General features: G+C 38.1%; 1 protein-coding gene across 1 annotated transcript in view; it reads left to right on the forward strand.

Annotated features, from left to right (window-relative positions):
- LOC136832660 (uncharacterized) overlaps positions 1 to 8,095 on the forward strand; it is a 38,703-nt gene that overhangs the window by 914 nt on the left and 29,694 nt on the right. The gene's annotated exons all lie outside the window — the stretch shown is intronic.

Here is an 8,095-nt window from a genome sequence, read left to right on the forward strand (position 1 = left end):
GGTCTACTTATGTACATGGAGTTAGCTCCAAAACCGTTAATTTCCAACGAAATTGATGGTGAAATTCGTACTAAACACATCAAAATCAGTCAGAAAAACATATTTCTTTGTCATTATGGCGTGTTGCCTCTTACTGCAATAATACCAATGGTTATTTTTCTGTAATTTGCTAAGTGACACGGCAGTAATTTTAAGCCGTACTTCCGCGTTGAGCTAGACTATGGCAGTTGACATTTTCCTGTTATTTTCTTGCTTAACAAGAATTTAAAGTAATATTTTGTCGGCCGGCTGTAACTAAACTGTAATTTGCCCTTAAAGACTACACAACGGGGTAGATCTCAGCCGGCATTCCGCAGCGAGCCCCCCACCCTCCTTCATAGCTAATACGGCAAAATTGCAATCAGTAATCACCCCTAGGGTACATTACAGTTTAGTTACAGCTGGTCGACAAAATATTACTCTAAATTCTTGTAAAGCAAGTAAAATAACATAGGAAAACGTCAATTGCCACACTTTAGCTCACTGCGGAACTACGGCTTAGAATTACCACATGGCCTACTAGGTTAGGTTAGGTTAGGGTATGTTAGGTTAGTATGGTTCCATTTGTAATGAATTTATAATAATTTCCCTAATGTCTCTCACATTCGCGGAACCGTTCCATACAGTTCGTGTGGAGCTAATACTTAGAAGTACCTATACATGATATTCCTTTGTTTTAGTGTTTATTTTGAATGTTACTGACTTAAATTTATTTGTAGCTGATTAGTAGTTTTGTTAAATACGTGACCCCTTGTACATCTTATGTATTGGGTTGGGAACTATCAGCTTTTTTGGTTGGGAAAACAAAATGAGTGGAAAACAGGAGTACTATAGGGTGTCCTTATGTGCCCAAGCACCCTCCCTCATCTAGCTTAGGGCACTGTAAATAAAAATAAATAGCAGGGTTGTTACCTCACTGGACCCACACTAGGATGCCAGGTCCTTACCTGGCTGGGGGCTTTGCCCCCTTGAACCCCCACTTTACATGACCTAGGTCACCAGGTCCTTATTTATTGAGTGCTTTCCCCCTGCCTCACCTCAGTCAGCATCAGAACTTGCAGAAGTGTGATAGCGCTGAATGCCCTTGGACTCGTCTTTGTGTGGTCTTGATTGTGAAGGCTGCTGGATATGAGACTGTCAAGGGTAAAGCTTCTAGGCTATAGTAAAAACAATGATACAGTAACAAATCCTATAGAATTTTGGTGATGGAAAGATATCTGTATATATATTGTCAGAAATACTCTTAATTGGTTACCAGAATGCATAATCAAGGCTGCAACCTATCTTGAAAGCCTTCAGTATTTTGTGTGTGGATATTGGACAGAATTTTCGGAGTGATTAGCATAAACTAAGAATTCAGACACTTGTAGACACATCACTTGTCACTTATAGTTATGCGCTGGTCACTGATAGGTTTTGATAGGTTCTTGATTGGCAGAAGCATACTCGAACACCTCTGGAGGAAAGCTCCTCCAATCGACGTTTAGTTTTTAAGGTATTCTCGAGACCATGAGAGTATGATGGTCTCAACATCTATACAACTAATTATTAACTAATGAAACCAGTTTCCATGATGGAAGGTGTGAACCTTCAAGGAAAGCGCCTTCATAATCACTCACTGAATAATGACACTTCTGCCGCTTCTTCGATTTTGGAACTTTTACTAAATGGATACAGTACCACAAGTGTGTCGTGATATGATAAAGGTGAATTGGACTAAAAACAGTCTAAGGAGTTAGGAGACATCAAGTGTCCCCAAAGAAGAATAATAAGTCTGTTACACTTCTGCAGCAAAATAGCCATGACTAAGAACTGAAGCCAGTTTTTTCAAACAATTGGAACAGAAGAATCTATCAGGCTTCAGCATTGCCCACATACTCAAATTTCCAGATGAAAATAATGAAGGATATTGAAAATATATTAACCATCCACACTCATATATCAGGAGAAAAAACTCCAGTCAGAAGCTCCACTTAATGAAACACAAACTTAGAACTTGGGAAAAGTCTGTGTGGCTACAAACATTCATAGGTAAATAACACGATAATGGTAAATTTGCAGTACATATAAGTTTGCTTTTTGAATTAAGCATATTAAGGAGACTTACACTCCAGTATTGTGAGTTAATACTTAAAAAATGCCTGTTTGTTTTTATGGTAATTCAAACCATCGCCGTTTATTTAGGGGTATTTGTCAGTGTAAGCGGCAATTCAGTATGCCATTAATGGCTTGTTCATATCAGGTGTGTGGACAAAGGACTTGCTTCATATACATATAAATTTTCTGGGAAAGCAAGCAGCATTGCTAGGCCTGCAAACATTCTAGGAACAGTTGGTAGGTCACTTGGTAGTGCTTATTAGCAACTCTACCACCATAGTTACCCATGGAGGGATGGCCTCCCTATCTCTCTGTAAGTGGCAAGGTAGATGCGTGAGTGGTTGGTGCTCCATGCCATCAAGCTCTCTGTTGGGTATGTAAGGACGGGGGTATGAGTGACATACTGGCTGGGTGTTTATTGGTTTATTGGTTGTTCCTTACTGAGATAAATGTACAGAATCTTCGAAGATGTTATTGACGCGTGCGAGCGGCAATGTAGCGTCTACACACAGACAAGTAAAACAGGGATAAAAGATTCAGACATCTGTGTTTGTTGGCAGACAAACAGATGGCGATATCAAGAGACATGATTAACATAGTGATGAAACATACATCAGTGGAAAGGCCATGAAATTCTACATATGGCCAATTGCATGAGATTCAATACAGATTAATGAATACAATGCAGTAGCATAATATATGTAAAATGGAGAGACGTTTGGCGTCTTCACAAACAGAAACACACATACAGTTTGATACAGAAGATTCGTTGGAACATTGAGTACATGATTAGAATGCTTGCATGGCAATGCAAGTAGTGGTGATTGTACATAAATCGAGACAACAATGGTTAGGGAGAAACAGACGGAAATATTGTATGGTTGAAATCGCATTCCTGTAGAAAAAGAAAACGAGACGCTTGCTTTGTCCTGTTCACTTCAATGATGACGATTGACGAACACAGACGTGTTTGGAAGAGGCAGCGTTGGGGCTCTTACAGGTACATTCCTTGCAAGCAAAATGTTTTAGAAGAGTGATCCCTCCACACCCAAATAGCAGAAAAACTTTTCAAGGTTCGGGGAACACTAGTGATCGACCCATTCTTCACATGGGTAAACTGAAAGCTCCTGGTGTTCTGCTCTCCCACTCCAGATCCCTGGACAGCCCTTGAAGATGTTATTCAGTTAGAATTTTTTCCTACCTGTACTGTATAAAGCGCTAGTTATAAACACCTAATATGAACATTTGCATTGTTTACTAATAAGATTCTCTTATTTGTCAGTGGTTCATCAGTTTGTTTCCACTTTGATACATTTTTTTCATATTACTGTGATCAACTCTTGGCTACCTGGTTAAAGTCATTTATTTGGGATGAATCATACCTACTGTTAAAGTTAGCTTATATCTCCATGCTGATAGGCAAGCCGGCATTTAAATAAAAAATCGAATGGTTGCATGGATGACTGTCTAGTACACCTGTTCTCCACCAGGTGTATTTTGAATGTTTTAGCTCTTGTCAGAATTCTCCTTGCCACCATTGTGTATAGGTGCTTGTTGGTATTTCGTGGCTGTTTGCTGCTATCACGATAATGTATATTTATTTTTCCTAAGGATGCCTCCACTGGAATCAAGGCTAAGAAGTAGGGATTTTCAAAGGACTTTCTGCTTAAGTTTGTTAGTATAGGAAGAGAAGGGAAGCAGTTAGATTACCAAATCAATTAGGCTAGTTAGGTCAGGTTATCAACCTGTCATTTCTCCCCCTTCTCCAGGTCCTTTGTCTGTAGTTATCCATACTCAGTCTAGGCTTTTCCATTGCTAATGCTTTAGTAAGTACTGAGGCTTCCTCTTTAGCTTCGCCTTCCACTCTCCTTTCAGTTCAGAAAAAGCGTATTGAGAATTTAGAACAGGACATAAACCTTATTTTGGTCAGTACAAAGTTTGTCTGAATTGGTTAGGGAACCGGTGTGGGTACCCCCATAGTGTGCGATCATTTTCGCATTCCCTTATAAGAGATAAGGTGTCGGTGCCCGTGCCTGTCTGTAGCCCAAGCCTAGGACTTCCCTGCCTCTCCCAGGGAACTGGTTCGGTTCTTGGGACAATGTGGATCTGTGCCCTCTGTCACCTGCCTCTGTTTTTCAAGCTCATAGTCTCATATAATGCGTTTAGCCGAAAGATTGTTTTAGTAAACATTAATCTTCGCTATGTATACAACTTCTGCCATCATCGACACCTAGTATGAGGTTGTTAGCACCGATAGGACTAATTATATAGGTATATGTAGACAGTTTTATTTAAAAATGTGTCTGTAGCGAGCTTTATTTATTCTGATGTCATCGTAACTCCTCTTCCCCCGCCTCCCAACATTTCCCATTTCCTTTTGGCGCCTCATTTTCTTTCACTCGGCTGCTGTTGCCTCCTATCGCCAGCTGTCTCCTCATGTCACCCTCTGGCGGAAGAAGAGTTTGAATCAGAGGATCTCCTTTGGTTTGATTGGCGTTTGCTGGAGTGTTGCAGTACGCTGTATCCTCATTTAGTTGAGGAAAGAGGCTACAAAGAGGATAGGTCTTGCTTGTCTTCGAGTATTTTGGCTCCCTTGAAGTATTTTGAGAAGAGAACCCATATTCGGGTGCACAAAGCTCCCTTTAGGTCTGCCAGGGCTTTTCTTCTGGTTTTTTTATGTGAATTCATGGAGTACCGCATCTTGTGATACTGGCACTTAATCAGCACTTAAACTGTCATCGGTAGAAGATTCACTTTCTTTTCTCTTTCCTGTGAAGAGACAAATTTGAGACTGACAAATTCTTTGGACATGCTGAAATGGGGTCTCAGTTTAGATTGTTGAAGTTTTTTCTTTTATTGAACTTTTGCTCAGTATATTGCCTCTTCTCTGCATCAGCTTAGAGAGGTTGAGCGCCAGCTTAGGGAGTTTGTGAAGCCAGCTTCAAGGGTTTTTGGCGCCAGCGGGATTTTAGCAAGGAAGAGTGTTCGTTTTTAACTCATTTCTGATGCTGCAGGCTAATGTTCTTATGCTTACATTAACTCGGTTTGGAAGAAGTGAGAACACTTATGCTCCTATCTGTAATAAAGGCTTATGCTGCACAGGTTAAGGTGATAAGGGAGGATATATTGGTACAAGTCTTGTATTATCTCTTTCGGGGATAAGTTCAACCCTCAGGTTCTGGTGGATGGCCAATTGCAAGCTTCCTGGCATGCTTGGAGAGACTCAGGAGCAGAACCTTACGTGGTGGAGGCAGTGAAGAAGAGTTATGATTCCTTATATGGTAACCCCCCCACTGGTTTAGTCTCCTATACTGTAGCTGTTCCTTTGTCTTCTTCAGCAGAAGTATCTCATTCTTTAGTAGGAGGTTGTAAATTAGAGAGAATGAAATGAACCACTGTGTTCACTCGGTGGCCCTTGCAACCAGAATTCAAACCTTTACGAAATTTGAAAGTAGACGTGCTGAAGATAAATGGCACTTTATGCCGTCTTTCTCAAGATTAAAACTAACTAACTTGTTTAAAAATTGCTGTCAGTTTCATGTACCTCAAAATTGTCATCTACTTGTCAATAATAATACGAAGTATATTAGACTTTTGTTGGCAATCTTGTTTGGTTTATCGCCTTGAGAGTAGCCATTTTGTGTATTGCCAAAACTATTGTCATGAAATCCCTTGAAAACATTATAATTCTGTTTCAGATCCTCCTACGTTGAGGAATTAATACTGAACAAAATTAATATTTTTATACTATAGCATTTGCTTATACTTAATTTAAATATTTACATTGCTTTGGTATAAAAAGCACAATAGTTTCTTGCCTAAATCAAGTGTTTCTCGTGACAGCCTGACGTCATACAGAGACCTGAGAACGAAAATTAAAGCTTATTAATACAAACTTAGTATTTACGCCAGTTCACGCATAGCGAATAGCGTCCACACGGAGTATTGTTTCTGTTTATGGGAAAGATGAATATGAATAAATATGAAATTTTATGCATTAATATGAAAGTTTACAACGTTTAGACATGAATGTTTAAGATGAAATTTATATAAATTTAATTTACTCCTGAACTTTATCTTGACGGTAGGCCTACAGAATGGGATATTGCTTGCACAGTTTACTGTTTTGATGAATTTCTCATTTCCACATAATAATAATAATAATAATAATAATAATAATAATAATAATAATAATAATAATAATAATAATAATAATAATTTTAAGTCTTAATTCACATGAGTAATGTTATGACGAATTGAAAACAGATTCGTTGTCGAACAGATGTGGTGATTTATAGACGGACACCGCATTTTAGCGAGTTTTCTCTCTTAGTCGGAGATGCCAAAAAACTGGATGAATAAAGTATAGGATAGATTATACAGTACAAAAAAAAAAAAAAAAAAAAAAATTCGACATTCTCCCAAAACAGCTCTTGCAACAGAGCGATGACTCTATTACTTTTTGTTATCTCGTATCTCCCTTCATTTCCCGTTGGCCATCGTGTTTTCAGTTTTCCTCTTTCTTAATCTTTGTTGTTGTTGTTGTTGTTGTTTTAGAGTTTCTTTTGGTCCAATTAACGATCTGGAAACTTGGAAAGTCACAAAGAATTGGTTTGTTTGCAAAGTTACCAAACGGTTCTGTTTACCACCGATCTCGGGAAGAAGAAGAGGAAAACAGAGGGAGCATGAATAATAATAATAATAATAATAATAATAATAATAATAATAATAATAATAATAATAATAATAATAATAAATACTTTTGTTGTAAAAGGAAGCTCGTTTTCCATTGTTAAAGGCTATAGATAGTGAAATAAAAATAGATTGCCTGTTGTCTTTCAAGAGTTACTGGAATAGTTTCGTCACGCCTTCAGTAAACCTCCATATCAATTAATTTATTTGTTTATATCATCTGGCATCGCAACGAAAGCGTATTTCCCATAGTAATTTTTAATTATAGTATACAGATATGTTATGGAGCGAAAAGAATGAATTTTCTGTCAAGTCTTCTGTGGATAATAGGCACGCTTTAACGTTTGTTTCGTTTTAGATGTGGCCGTTGCAAAGGCACTTCCATTTCCTTCCTCTCCTTGCACCACTATCAGACCAGAAACTGATCTTAAAAAGGTAAAGTTTATCAATATAGTACAGTTTCTGATTGCAAAATATTGGGAATTCTCACCTTTCCAATCCAGGTTTTGTAGTTTAGAAGGTCGGGGAAATATTTGGAATCGCATTCAGCGATTTAAGTACACCAACACCTTGTAGTATCCTACTAGTAGTAGTATTCGATTAGTTATGCCTTTGAAATGGCTCTTCAGTCAGTGTGAGCTGAAATCGATCAATGAGAACTTGTGAAATTAACTGGTGGTATGACCTTTGCAGCAAGCAGCAATGGTTCCTACCTATCATGAAAGAGCACCTATCAAAGGCTGATGACAAATTCTTACTCCCAAACTAAATGCAAGGACGATTCCAGTTTTTTTTCTCTTCTCTAATATTAAATGTAATACCCATTTAGATAGAGAACACAAATTTTATGCATATTTTCTGATAGGTATTCCTTATGCCAAATTTTCATAGTTAAGCAACAACTACTATTCTCTCAATAAACAAAAAACGGCTCTCATTTTTAAGCGAAAAAACAACTTCTGGCCACATATTGCCAAGGGTAGTCCAGATGCCTATCCTACAACACAATCAAGAAAAAACCTTTTCTGTAGGATATGTTAGTCTTCCATTTTGTTGGTATTTGCTTCTGGACTCTTAACCAGACAAGCAAGTTTAAAACTTTTGACTCACCTTGGTTTGGCTTCAATAGTTAGCCTCCAATGATAAAATTTAATTGAGTCATTAAAAATTCAAAAAATCAGGCAAATGAGTAGACCCTTTAGGCCACTCTTGTATCCAAAAAATCAGGCAAATGAGTAGACCCTTTAGGCCACTCTTGTATCCATAT

The sequence above is a fragment of the Macrobrachium rosenbergii genome, chromosome 50 (assembly GCF_040412425.1).
Source record: "Macrobrachium rosenbergii isolate ZJJX-2024 chromosome 50, ASM4041242v1, whole genome shotgun sequence".
In the NCBI taxonomy this organism is placed as follows: Eukaryota; Metazoa; Arthropoda; class Malacostraca; order Decapoda; family Palaemonidae; genus Macrobrachium; species Macrobrachium rosenbergii.